The sequence below is a fragment of the Hippoglossus hippoglossus genome, chromosome 23 (assembly GCF_009819705.1).
Source record: "Hippoglossus hippoglossus isolate fHipHip1 chromosome 23, fHipHip1.pri, whole genome shotgun sequence".
Classification (NCBI taxonomy): Eukaryota; Metazoa; Chordata; class Actinopteri; order Pleuronectiformes; family Pleuronectidae; genus Hippoglossus; species Hippoglossus hippoglossus.
In genome coordinates this window covers 14,890,133-14,903,769 of record NC_047173.1, presented here as the reverse complement: position 1 = coordinate 14,903,769, position 13,637 = coordinate 14,890,133, and positions in this window count along the sequence as shown.

Sequence of the window (13,637 nt, the reverse complement as noted above, 5' to 3'; positions counted from 1 at the left end):
AAACCGTAAGCTTTAAGTTAGAGGCTGCGACTCCGGGGTTCCGCTTGAGCCCCACCCCCCCTCCCTCCCCCCCCCCCCCCCCCCCCCCCCCCTAATTAGCCTGCGCTCAAATCGTCCGCCGGCGTGCCTGATTAATTTCGTGCCCTCTGAAACTGACTCGCTGAATAGAGGTAAATAATGAAGGGAGAGGGAAGTGATTGTTCCTTCAGCCTGAAATAGATTAGTTTGGTTTTGTTATAACATGAACCGCAACAACAGAAGGGATTTTTCACAGATGAAACCTGTTCATTATTCACAGATTAATCAACTGTTTGGAGGATGAAATGTTGTTTGTTTTGGCAGAATGCTGATGTTTCATTCCAATGATATGGTATTAAACTCGTAAAAACACACACATATGAATATTTGAAGTTTTGAATGAGTCATAAGATGCTTTTTTCTATTATTCAGGTTTTTTTTTGTGAATGTAAAACCGGTTCTTTTAGCTCTAAACAGAAAGTCTCCACCCTGTCGTCCTACTTCCAGTGTCTCTGCTCACAGAACACAGCGATAAACACAGATTCTACTCGGAGACATGACACTCAAACACACACACACTGATATTGAATTCTGGGAATATGGAGTGACTCAATAAAGCCGACAGCAGACAGAGGAGCTCTGAGACCTGAGGGACACGAGAGAGAACAAGAAGCCGTGTGAATACTGCATCGGGGCCGTAAAGAGGAAGATGTGAAAAACACTAAAGATTGTAAACTTTTATTGCTTCTCTCTTTTTACGATTCGACATAAAGACAATGGGCAGAGAGGAATCCAATGCAGCCGTTTCTACTTCCATAATAAAACAAGTACCGAGGGCTGTATTGACACTGCAGGTTCATTCCCCATCGATATCGGCCGTGGCTCGAAAGAACAAGTCCAGTGAGATGTTTATTGGCAGGTGAGGCCGTCAGTCATTCATCAAACAACCGTTCACATGTCAGGACGGTCACAAGGATCCATGATCTATAGCGCTTATCCTTAAAGGGTCGAGGGAGCCGGTCCCAGCTGTGTTGGGCGAGTCGACGCCGGACAGGTTCGCCAATCTATCGCAGGACCGAGAGACAAACAACCCACTCACCCTCAGTCAATTTAGAGTCTCCAATTAAACCTGCATGTCTTTGGACTGTGGCAGGAAGACGATGTCCCCCACAGGCAGTGCACTGAGCAGTGTTCTGGTCCAAGATCTCTCCGTAAAGTGTGGATACGAGGCTCGGACACAAAACCCCTGAATACCTGTCGGGTTCAGACAGAAAACTGTGGATCTCCCCTGACTCTTTAATATTCCAGCTGAGTCACATTGAAGCCAGGGTCCTGTAAAGCTACAGATATGATAATACTGAAAAGAAAATATAAGATGCATGTGTCAGGCAGAAGAATAGCATCAGGATACGAGAGCATCCGGTGCAGGTTGGTGCATTTAATGAGGTTCCATCTGACTTGTGTTGGCAGATTTTAGTTATTTAATTACAGCGTTGAAAAATGACATAAGAGAAAGTTCTCCGTCCCAAAACAAGCCAGTTTTCATAGGAGCTGTTTCTTCTGTGGTTTGAAACTTGAATTTGCAGCGTAACGAGATAAATCTTGGTTCTGTTGCACAACAAAAGTCTGATTGGAAAACCTCCAAAAAAGGTACTTCTGGTGCAAATGAAGCTGAAAACTATGTACACAGATTCATTTGTGATTTTAATAGGATTTTATTAAAGCCAGTTTGTTGAGGAAATACAATAAAATGTCTTAATTAGGTTTTGTTCTGTTTTGTTTTTATTTTGTGAGCTACTTTGAATGGTCTAAAAATTAATTGTAAGTGGATGTGAGGGGCCTGCAGCTATTTTAATTCTTAATTAATTAAATTGATTTGCTTTGTTAATTGATGTCTTTTGAAAGAGCAGATTAAATAAGATGATTCTTCTTTCTGCTCCTCTTCATTCACGATTTGGGATTTTGTGTTTGCGTTTTAAAAAATGTTTTTGTTTGGTCTATGAATGAAATAACTTAAAATTAGGAATAAATTTTAGATCTAAAAGTCAAAGTACGCTTCTCTATGTGGGTGAGGTGACCTTCAGTGAAAGCTGTGTCCAGCGATGCCATTTATCTATTCACTGATTCACTGAAGTACTTTCATCTGGAATCCACCATAAGGGGATTTAAAAGGCTGATATCAGTATTTGTACTTTTTTGTACTTGTGTGCCAGAACATGAAAAAACACCGATTCTGAATAGCTGGTAATGAGCTGGTCCTCTCCCAGGCAGCGTCTCGGCGGTTTACGAGCGTTTCTTTCTCATTAAGTGGAGGTCAAGGGCCACGCAGGAGAGACTTCTCTTTCCTTCACATGCTCATTAGCATCATTTTCTTTATCCACATCAAGGACTTCTGCTCGGCACTCGGATCGTAACTTCAAAGATCGCTGTTGCAGGCGTTTTGCTGTTTTTTTTTTTCTTTTCATCTCGCTGATCAGAAGTGATGCCTGCCCATTTCCCTGATCCGATCTTTTTTTCGTTTGAACGAGGCTAAAAACCTGAATGTCCGGAGCTTTACATCAAGGAGTGTTTCGACTAAGCGTTACAGAAATTGGCGGCTATTGTAATAACTGAAAATATGTATATCAGGTTCCTTTAGAGTGAACAGCACAGGGATTAGAAGACAGTGTAATTGCAGGCGTCCACTCACGTCTACTCTCAGACGCCGAAGATCCTCTGCTTTGCCGTCGTGCTGTTTCTCATTCACACAACAGATCGTCTCAACAGGTTTTGATCAAGTGTCACACGGCTGCAGGATTATTTCCAGCTCATAATATAGTGCATGGAATTTTCTCCACGTGTCTTTGGCTCTGGACCCCGCGGCTCAAACGAGACTTTTAAGCAAACGCGGAGCCAGAAAATGTCCCATTTATCTGCATGCTTAACGTAGAAAGTGGGCCATCGCCTGAGCCGTGTCCGATCATGTGGAGACGAGGCACTGAAAGGTGATTGTGTTCCGTGACGCTGCAGCTGAGACGACTGCAGGGGAATAACTCCGGAGTCAGATGTGCAGATAAATGACGTGTTACATTACTTAATAGTCTAGCGGAGGGATGGAGGGATGGAGGGAGGGGGGGAGGGTGGGGGGGGACGCCTGGATGACCTGGTGCACTCTGATAGCACTGACATAACCACAGCGAAGCAGCACACTGATATTAAAACCTTCGTCTGAGGAGAGACAGAGGAAATGAGGCGTAGTTCAAGATAACGCCACGCGGAGCCTGTTAAAATGCACTGGGCCTATGAATAGCTTCAGCTGGAGGGCAACACAGGAAACGTGATCCCACCCTTCATTAACCAAACTCAGCTGAGTGATAACAACACGCACGAAGCCACATCCTGCAAAATCTCAGGAAAAAAAACACAATAACAGAACAATGGTATAGAGATATCGTTACTGGTTTTAGAGATTAACTGAGGTTTGAATTAACAGCCTGAAACAGACGTGTTTACAAACGACGATGCAGTCGCCAGAATTCACTTCCTGCTCGGTTCTTATCAGTCGAACGAAAAACACTTTCAGCAGCAGTTCCACTTTGTCCGAGGAAGCACATCCCTGCTCTTTCCTTTCATCATGGCTGTTTCTCATTCAGAGTATTTTCTGTAACTAACGAAACAATAGATAGATAGATAGATAGACAGATAGATAGATAGACAGACACAGACAGATAGACAGATAGACAGATAGACAGATAGATAGATAGATTCCTACTCCGCTCTAACCACACATTTGGAATCTTCCCAGTCTCCCCATCAACCCTCCTTCATCTTCTAATCGTCCACAAGCATCATCTTCCTCCACACGTCTGTGATGTCTCTTTGAACTTCCCCCTTTTTTGATTTTCCACCCTCCAGACTTGACCCTTTTTGTCCTGACAGCCTGCGTGTGACCCGCCTCCTGTGTTCGGACGCCGCTTCGACCCAACCTGTTTTTCTCTGAGTTATGCAATTGAGTCTTTCATCAGTCAAACTAAGCCGTTTCATGAGTGAAATATTTGAACACTCGTGCCAGAGCTTCACTTCCTGACCTAATTACTCCTTCACTGAGAACGCAGCAGTGGGAAATTAGCTTTTGCCCTCGGGGGCTTTATTGTATTGTATTGACTTTAATCTCGACCCAGAGACCCACAGCTTTGTGCCCTGGGGGATTCCAGATGTGTGCAACATCTGTGCAGGGTTTCACATCTGCCTCGGTGATCCAGTCGGTATATACCAACAACCAATAAGCTCGAATTTGAAAAGGGACAAGTGCCAAATTTCGCACATCTCTGAAGCCAACAGACAATGAGGTCATCTCACCGGGTAGTTTGACAGATTGTTCTCCACAGAGAGAGGGGAGGGGATTTTTAGGTTTTCTTAAAACAATGTTGGAAAAGTATCTTTCTCTCACATCGTCTGCCAGAGGAAGCTCAGAAACCACAGGATGGAGATATCACGAAAAGCAGAGGAGCGTTGCACACATCTGTGAAGAGTCAAACCTTTTCACATCTGGAGAAGGTTGATGTCTTTGTTTACATTTAATCTGGTTGGTTTGGGTTTCACATTTTAATTTAGGGAGCGGAATAAAGACTTTAGTTTGACGTACGTACGTCCTGTCATCGGCTGCGTCTACGTTTACAAAAATAAAACTATTCTAAAATAAAAATACATGTTCTCCAATGTTAGCTTATAGGTTGGGGGGGTTGTATCGGCAAATTTAATCTGCTTTTTCCTGCTCAAAAAACTATTATAAACTATGTTAAACCCACTAATGTTCAACCTTAAGTTTGAATGCGCCAAAGGAACGTCCTCGTTCTTCAAACATATCGTCAGAGGCAACGTCTTTTATTGTTTAATGCTGCCTCAACTTCCTGCGATTAGTTTGAAAGTCCAAAACTTACAAACTACTCTGTTATTTTGGTTCAGACTAAACTGAAAGTCTGAAGGTTCGACGAAACCAGGAAAACCTGAGTGTGCGTTTACATCAAGATACGGTGACGGTGTAATGCTCTGCTGCCATATTTAGCAGAATGTGACACCGGCAGAGATACTGTCAGCAATTAATTTCCCTCTGCTGTGTTAAGGGTGAGGGTTTTCTCATTAGTGATTAATTAGTTAGATGAAACTTTGTTTTTTAATTACGTGACTGTCAAGACTTTCTCCCAACAAAGTTTATTGATGATAGAATCTCAGTATTTGTGGAGGCTCATTAATGAATCTCAGAAAGAAAAAAACAATGTTAAACGCAGCGTTAAAGTCCATAAAAAACTTTCTGCTCTTCTCCCAGTTAACGGTGCCCAACAGATTTTAATGCTGGCACTTCCCCTTCACTTGTATATTCTCACACCAGCAGCTCAATGGATTCCACTGCCTCAAACAGAATTTAAATACGAGGGGAAGAGGCTGTTTCATTGTCCTGAAAAGAAAATGAAATATTCCTTTTGTTTCTCACTTCACATGGAAAGATGCTGAGCGTGTGTTGTCGTCACGTCCCCTGAGGAAAGCTCCGGAGGTCTTAAGGTGCCTTCACTGTGTTTGCAGATAAACTGAGAAGTAATTGAAAGTTTCCCGAGGCTCGTGAGTGATGAGGTTCGTCGGCAGCTCCTACTCGTTGTTGTTCTAATATCAACGTCCATTGTGCTTGACAGTCTCGCTGCAGCGTTCGTCACCTGAATGACAAACATACGACGTGCTTGTCTCCCCCACGCTGAAGATATGACCCCGTGACATCAATTTGAAGGCAAACAGAAACACGGCAGCTTGCAAAACGTTCTGTGTTAATGAAGCTGAACAACTTGGATATATATTAACAATTATTTATGTTTTTTTACTATGTAAAGAGTATAATCAAGAACAGAAGGGGATCAAACTAAAGATTAAACTGCCTGTTTGATGAGGGTTCGGTTCGATCGACAGGGAAACAGCACAAACCTGTCAATCCTTCAGCATATGAACACTATATTTATATAAATCTGAAGTATACTTAGCAATGTATTGAGGAATAAGAAGAATACAATGGCCAGACATCAAGCTTTAAATATAACAAGGGTTTAATCATAACTGTGGTGAGAATCTCTGAGACAACAAAAGGTCGACAATGACTAATTTCTAATTTCGACAAAAGGGTGAAACACTCTGGACCAGATTTAAGCTAAAAATACATATTCTTTCCCACCGACTCAGGCATAAACACACCTGACCGAAATGCAAAAAAATGAACTGAAAGCAAGAATTCCCTTGTGTTTCTCTCAGCAGAGGCTTTAGTGTGCTTTTCTTAGATAAGAAATAAGACTGGCACTCAACAGAGCACATTCCTCCACTGAGGCCAATCAGGCTGCACCAAATTACAAACACTTAGAATTCAGTCCCTTAAATATGACTTTTTAAAAATCTGGATTAATGAATTACTCCCTGAGAAACCAGGTTCAAGGAAGTGATAGAATCTGCCGGCTGATCTGGATCATTAATAAAATAAGGACAGTAAAGTAAATTCTGAAAAGGAACAAAAATATACAGATGGACCATAACAGGGTTTGATCTCCCACAAACAATCACTGAGTCACTGGTGTGCAGTGGTTTTACAGGAGATCAATTATACGTCCTACTTGATGTTAGCAGCTTCAGCAATCATGATGACGTACGATGCATTACCCAATTTAATCAGAGCCACTCTCATCATCTCACGCACGAAGCAAAGATCTTTAGAGTTCCTCGTTGTCCAATCCGCTTTACAAGAATAATCAAATAATCCAAAAAAGAGGCAATCTGTAAATTGTTATTGTCTGTGTGGCACAACACCCTGGAAACTCATTTCCCCGAGCTTCTCTAACATCAGACTGGCTGCCAGGGAAAGGTCATCCTCATCATTGGCTGATTAGAGGAGAGGCACCGGGCTGAGCAAACCTACAGTGACACGTAATGAAGGCTTCAGCGCTCGATGAGGCTCCACAACATTGTTGCAGGGATGCACCGAGCGGCTCTCCGGCTTTCTGCCTTAATTAGTCCATTTATAACAGTGGCAGAAGTGAAATTAATTCATTTTTCAGTGCTTTAAAGTGTCATTTTGACCAAACTGCAGCGATGTAAACAAACACGTCCGCTTCTTGATTAAATCTCTGCAGCCTGAAGATCCTCTTTTCAAATTCTGACTTTGATTATTGATTGAAATGTCACTTTCCAACTGAGCAGATGAAGGTAAAGGCTCGGGTGACCTTTCTCTGTCTCGGCTCGTACCTTTGTACCTGGAGAGACGCTTTGTGGATGTCACGCACGTCGGAATAAATTGTCCTGAAAGGGCCTTGCCATCTGCCACCACCACTTCGACCTGGATGTCCTTGGTGCCCCTTGCCTCTAACTCCGGCCATAAAAAGTGAAATAATCACACTATGAACGAGTAAAATTAGACAAGAGGCTTTTTACCAAACAAGTCATGTCCCCAAGCCAAGAGAATTAGCTCTAAATCGCCCAACTGCCTCTTTCCCCTTGAAGCACAGAAAATAAATCACCCCTTGAGGGCTAATGGCTCCTGCAGGAGCCTGTGGTGCAAACCGAGAGTGAAAAACATCTGACTCTTAACGTCTTCTTCATCCTGTCTAATTAGTGGACAGTTTCCCTGCAAGACTATCTGTCTGCAACCTGTATTTCTGTATTTCATGGAGGTGGGGTGAAATATCCACCTGCTATGAGTAATGTCAGCTTGTCAGCAAACTTCTAATCCGTCAAATCGCTGGTGTGAGTGAGCATGTGATGGGGGCAAGGTCTGTCCAGTGGAAAACAAGGACTGGGACCATAGGGTGCAGCAGTTAGGCAGTCTATTCAATCAGGAGGATATAAGTTGTATAAAAAAAGGGTTTAACTGCACAAACCTGTAGCCACAGAAACCCCGAGGTATCATACTGCTGGAGTTTGATGTTTTAACCTTACCGGCTGCATGGGGTGGCAAAGCGTGTGCACCACTTTCAATCCAAACTGAAACATCTCAACAGGTAAACCACTGGATGAATTTTAACACGGACATTGAAGGTTTCCCCCAAAGGACGAAGCCCCGAGACGTTGGTGACCTTTTAAATTTCCGTCTAGCGCCGCCATGACCTGGATATTTGACATAGTTTCGACATTTATGTAAAGTCCAACAATAAATGTGTGTTCAAGTCCAGCATTATACTTGCTAAACATACGCATGCTAGACAATTCATGTTGCATTAGCATTTAGCTCAAAACAAAGCTGTAGCCTATTGTTAGCATGACTGTGGACTCTTGTAAACTTGTGTTATTCCCAAGCAGGATCACACAAAAACTACACAACCGATTTCCCCCGAAATTTGGCAGAAAGGGTTTAGCTACGGCAAAGGACGAATCCATGCATTTATTTTCATTGTCTTTAACATGGCGAGATACAACTTGTTACAACTTGCACACAAACTCTTTTTTAGCACAATTGTGTCCAACTTTTCTTTCTCATTCCCCGGGAAGACGTTTTTCACAAAATAATTAGATCAACTGCAACTGCGACACAATCTCAACGACCTTTACACTCATTGTTTCACATTAGAGAGGTTGTCATCATCTCTGGGACATTCATGTTTGTGTTTGACTGCCAGATCCACACAGAATGCAGACTGCTCTTTCATCATATATACAGAGAGGTTTCAAATCCATTGTCCTTGGCAATGGTGTTTTCTTATCATCGTCATTTCCCCCCTGACAATAACAGGAAGAAACAGTGATGTCAGATCCATTCATCCTGCTGTGACCCGACAAGACAAGTGGGAGCTGTGAAAATGAACATCTCTGTCTGTTTCCTCCCCTGTGTGTGTGTGTGTGTGTGTGTGTGTGTGTGTGTGTGTGTGTGTGTGTGTGTGTGTGTGTGTGTGTGTGTGTGTGTGTGTGTGTGTTTGACAAACTCAGGCACCGGAGCCGCTCCCAACACGAGACGAAAAACTAGCTTTTCATTAGCAATTATCCCGGAGCAGCTGAGAGAGGGATCCTGTAACGCTGCCTCTCCCTCTCAACGGCTCCTGTGTGAAACTATCATTACTAAACTCCTCGGGGCCATTACAGCTGCCAGCCGCTGACTGGTCAAATTCATGCCACGGCACGTGAATATGGATCTGCTGCAAACAGGCGGAGGTCACGTCTGAGTCACTAACCCAAAGCCAGCGACTACGATCAAATACAACTTTGACAGACAAGGACATTTCTCATAGTCGAGCATTTAACATCGTCAGAACACCTTAGGCCCTTTGTTTAATTCCATCTGCTGTGTTGGTGGATGATGGGGAAATGATCTAATCTGTTTGCCTGCTGCAAACGTATTCATTATATTAACTCGTGCAAATGCACGCAACAGATTGTTCATCAGTAAAGCTCGACTGCCCAGGAGCAATAAACTTTAGTGCAGAACAAATTGCAATTGAGCGAGCGGACAAAAAAAAAATCTAATTCCTCATTTCGGAAAATGATCAATTGTGGCTAATTGTGACACCTGTCAGATTACCTCCTGCACCATAATTCACGCTCCCACCAGATTCAGTGTATTTATAGTGTCTTCTTGTGGAGCTCGATGCCAGCCTGACTTGGCACAGAGGAAGCAGCGATGCCTTCTCCTTTTTCTTTATATTTGACAGAATCCATTTCCTATGCAAGGCTTGTGCAATATTGTGTTTCACCGGCGGATATGCATTTGATCTCCATGTTAAGACTGGGGAATCTTTTCAGTTGCTAATCTAAAAATAGACACTTTTATCCAGAAAGTATGGGGATTTAAAGTGCTTCTCATGGGTGTGTATAGGACGCTTTGTATTTAAAAAAAAAGAAAATCTGCTGGCAGTGTTGTTCGGGGACTTGTAAGATTGCAGGAGCATTTGTGCTGTCTTCTCTGAAATGCACTGAGGGATTAAAGCTGCTTGCACAGGGGTGACATTATTAATTACGTGAGGATCCATGCTGGAGGCACAGGAGGTCAGAGGACACCCAAATAATGCGTTTCAGTCACATGGGCTGCAATTGCAATGACCAGAGTGAGCTCAACACAACACAACACAACAGGCTGCCATCTGCAGAAATCACCACAGCCTTTAATTGCATATTCTTGCAAGTTGCATGTGCACAACGGTAAGACCACAACACGTCCACGTCCGTGTGCCGTGCACCTGTCCAATGCAAACACGAAAGTTGTCTCCAAAAGTAGATTTCCAATGCCTGTCAGGGGCGTTTTGTTTACACGTGAGAGGAGAAAGAAGCGACGCACTATAATGGAATAATCCCACCGAGGAGGTTACATAATGAAGAAGGGGAATAAAAGATGAGCAGATAACGGATGAATGATGTTGATTCAACGCGCGCATCCACAGGGTTTACAGAGGAAACCAGTTCTCTGCTTCTGCAAAAAAACAGAAATACGCGCACGCACCCGACTGACTGGTTTTTATTTGGCTCAGATCGCCTCGGAAATAACGAACCGTTGTGGGAAAGATCCGAGCAGCGGAACCGACACCTGGAAGAAGCGATGTGCATGTTCCCAAGTTTTCTAAATCACGAGCACGGGGAAATTAAACAGGAAGAAAATGTGCGAAGCTCCGTCTTACCTCGATCCAGGGTGAGCGGTTGGACCACTGTCGCCATGACTGCTGTTTACTGGAGACTGGAGAGAGAGAGGCTACAGCATCACAGAGAGAGGGAGGGAGGGAGGGAGAGAGAGAGAGAGAGAGAGAGAGAGAGAGAGAGAGAGAGGCACTACAGCATCACAGAGAGAGGGAGGGAGGGAGGGAGAGAGAGAGAGAGAGAGAGAGAGAGAGAGAGAGAGAGAGAGAGAGAGAGAGAGAGAGAGAGAGAGGCACTACAGCATCACAGAGAGAGGGAGGGAGGGAGGGAGAGAGAGAGAGAGAGAGAGAGAGAGAGAGAGGCTCCAGCATCACAGAGAGAGGGAGGGAGGGAGGGAGGGAGGGAGTGAGTGAGAGAGAGAGCCACTACAGCATCACAGAGAGAGAGGGAGGGAGGGAGAGAGAGAGAGAGAGAGAGAGAGAGAGAGAGAGAGAGAGAGAGAGAGAGAGAGAGAGAGGCTCCAGCATCACAGAGAGAGGGAGGGAGGGAGAGGGAGAGAGAGAGAGAGAGAGAGTAAGAGAGAGAGAGAGGCACTACAGCATCACAGAGAGAGAGGGAGGGAGGGAGAGAGGGAGGGAGAGAGAGAGAGAGAGGCACTACAGCATCACAGAGAGAGAGGGAGGGAGGGAGAGAGAGAGAGGGATAGGCTACAGCATCACAGAGGGAGAGGGAGGGAGGGAGAGAGAGAGAGAGAGGCTACAGCATCACAGAGAGAGATGGAAGGAGAGAGAGAGAGAGAGAATACAGCATCACAGAGAGAGGGAGGGATGGAGGGATGGAGGGAGAGAGGGAGAGAGAGAGAGATTACAGCATCACAGAGAGAGAGGGAGGGAGAGAGAGAGTGAGAGAGAGACTACTCTCTCTCTCTTATTCTTCCATCCTCATAATATCTCATTAGAATCCAGCCCCATAAAAGATACAGACACCTTCATGACATGACGTTAAATTAATTTGCAATGGACACAAGTATATTATATTATATTATGACAAGTGGGAAAATGTTTTATTCCTTTGTGAGTCACTGAGGGGATCGATGAATAATAAGGCAAAGCTCTGCTCAGTATAATAATAATAATAGTAATAATCATAATAAGCACAAAATATCTCACAGACAAACCTGTAGGGTAGAGACGGAGCTGTGGTATCAACCGACACATCGACCAATCAGGAGCCAGCCTCAGCTGTCAATCATGACATCTACACAGTTCTTAAAGCATCAGATAACTAATTAAAACCAAACTCAACCTGCCTAACTACCTATAATGATTGTACTTTGACTTTTGAGTTTGGTCTGTGTCCCGTCCACTAACATGGAGGAGGAGGGGTTAACGACCTGCACTGCAGCCCAGTCTCTGTGGCTCTGGCTTTGTGCAGGAAGGAATTGTCACGCTGCCCTTTTTGTAAACTCCTGCCTTAAAGCTGGAGGCTAAGCGTCGTCCAAAATATCGTTTTATGCTAAAATGTAATAAACATGCATTCTTCAAAATATGAGCCCAAGAGGGAATCATAAAAAGAAGAAATCATAAAAACACACAACACGAATAGTGTGTCTACATAGTTTTGGCCATGTAGCGTATCTCATAAATCAGAATAACACCGGGCTCCTGCGTCCCCTCCAACTCGCTGTGTAATAATTTATCACCCACTATATAAAGAGTCAGTGGTGAATCACAGTAACACACCTCGCATCGGCAGCCCTGCGGTTTTGCATTCTCAATCCAACAATCACGAGCGCTTGTGTGTTTCTTTTTTTTTGCGCCGGCACGTGTGTAAATGCTTAGCCGCGTATAATCCATTCATCCATTGCACTTCACAGATCAGTTGATTGCGCGCACGCTTGCCATTAAGGTTTATTGTGGAGCGCTGAGCCACGCCGGCGGTTATCTCCTCTCTTGGCTACACGCACCGCACGCGGCCCGATAAGGACTGAATGATGGTAGTGAACCTCAGCCGGAGGGCTTAAGGATTAATCCTCATGTTTATATGCTACCGCAGAACAGAGCCGGACCACTGGCTCGCTCCATTTTACTGTGGATCTGCTGCCTAATGGTGTCGGCCTCGTACGTGGACGGTCACGACACTTTCACTCCACAGCAGAAGCAGAAGATCATCGGGGGAACGAGTGGAGAATTCCTGGTTGGGCAGATGTTGCGGCAGCAGCATGATGTGTCTCGTGCTTCTGACTTCACCGTGACAAATGCAGGCTGTAAATACAAATAACACTCTGAGACAAGGACTGATATTTAGGTGTTTTGCAGAATCATATCGGCCTTGTCTCAGTTCATCGGCTGCATCCTTCAGAGGCTGCATTTGACACCAGTTGCGTCAACTGGACTGCCCCACTATGAAGGGTCCTTCGAATGTGGCCATCAAATCTGTCCCTTCATCTTCGAGACACAGAGGCCCAACCTATCCCAGGATTCATTGCACTTTGGTGGCGGAGATAATGACGCCAGCAAGCAAAGAGACGTCCGAATGCTTGAGAGTCAGGCTTCAGCTAAACCCGACAGCCAACGGCATTAGAACATTCTCGTTGTGTCAAACTTTGTTTCTAGGTGACAGCAATTAGAGCAGGACGAGCTGGTGACGCTGGTCAATCCTCTGCGGACCAGATCGTCTAATTTTGGTTCGGCCTCGCGGTTCTACACAGTCCTCGAAGACCGCCTCCTTCGTAGCCTCCTAGCCTCGGATGCAGCCCCTCAATTGAGACGCAACAATAAGACAATTAAATCATTTCAATCTCATTTATTTTGCCCTGCAAGAAAAAAGAAAATCACTTCCTTTAGCTTGTACCCACTTGGGAAGAAGTTACCTTTCTATTTAAATGGGATTTTCACAATTTCCCGGCATTTTAAAAGCATCAGGTAATCTCCAGCCTTTGATTGAAACCCTCTGCTTAAACCTGCACACGTTTAATCACACGGTCCATATGTGCTGGGGAATTCCAGCCGTCCACGTTCCCACCCCTGGCTGCATGCAGATGTAAACAGGTTGTAAGT